Here is a 1,337-nt window from a genome sequence, read left to right as displayed (position 1 = left end):
GTGTTCTCGGACAGTTCTCTACTGTCAGATTGGTAATCTCATGCCTTGTATGGGATTTACCTTTCTAATGGCAACAGAGATAACAGACTGGGTGGACTGTGGGGGCAGGGGAAGGAGGATAATGTTTGGAAGTGCCCCTCATCTTCAACCCTGCTCACCCCATACAATCAGCATGGTAACTTCCACTCTTGCTTTGGGATGAGAAGGACCCACCTCACACTTCTTCTGCCTCTCCATGACCTGTCATGGTCAGACTAATCCTTGGGGACCAGTGTTGGTTCTCAAGTGTCTGGGTGGGCTTTTTGTTAAGGAAGGCAATGCTGTGTGAATACAGGATCTGGTGTCAGAGAGCTGACCTTTGGCACAGGGACCAGACTGTCTGTGCAACCCCGTGAGTACACTGCTTCCATGGGTCTTCCAATGGTGGTGGGAGCAGAGCGGAATTGGAGGTTTCCATGCTTCAGAGCAAGGGTCGTGCAAGTGTGGTGAGGATTGGGCTCTATCAACCACACTAAGGGCTGTTGTGTTACGGGGACAGGAGAGTGTTTGTGCAAGGGCTTGTGTTGCTGTGAGTGTTGGCTGGGGCAGCCTCACCTTTGGAGCTGGAACAAAGCTTTGTGTAAAGCCCTGTGAGTACCGATGGTTGGTGTTTTGCATCATTGCATGAAGATGCAGATATACCCAGGACAATAATCTAAGTCCGTTTGTTATGGAAAAGCTTCCTAAGAGCATGTATACTCCTATCTTCTGTTATGGTTATGGCAAAAGAGATACAATGTGGTGTGGGAAGAAGGGGAGACAGCAGAATTTTAAATTGTCTCTGGGAATAAGATTGTTTACAAAGACAGGTCAGTGCTGTGAATTGAGAGAAGAACATTCTCCTCCATAGGAATGTCCCAAGCAGAACTTGCCACTCATGAATGAGCACCAGTGCAAATATCTGCTGGATAAGGGCAGTGTCGGTTCATGATCTGTCACAACTTATAAATGTCAATCTTTCCAAGGTTAATTGTTTCTGTTCTGTGAGCTGAGAGGTTTCTGTAAAGCCGGCTGTGACTGTGGCAATATGGAGGCTCAGGTTTTGCTGGCAAGCTCACCTTTGGGCACGGCAGCAGACTGTCTGTGAAACCCAGTGAGTACCTCTTAGTTACCTGCACATGTTAAACTGAGCTGCTGAGGTGGGGCAGGCGGTCATTAAGGTGAAGTTCAGGCTGTCCCGAAGGAACATTTACGTGCTCCCAGAGGGTCCCTGTGAAGTTACTAGCACGGCATTCCTGAGGCCACACTGTCTGCTCAGAGCTCCCCGCTGCTGCTTGTGCTTGTTGTTGTGCAGCTGT

The sequence above is a fragment of the Meleagris gallopavo genome, chromosome 29, assembly GCF_000146605.3.
Source record: "Meleagris gallopavo isolate NT-WF06-2002-E0010 breed Aviagen turkey brand Nicholas breeding stock chromosome 29, Turkey_5.1, whole genome shotgun sequence".
NCBI classification, from domain to species: domain Eukaryota; kingdom Metazoa; phylum Chordata; class Aves; order Galliformes; family Phasianidae; genus Meleagris; species Meleagris gallopavo.
Note: the sequence above shows the minus strand (reverse complement) of the source record.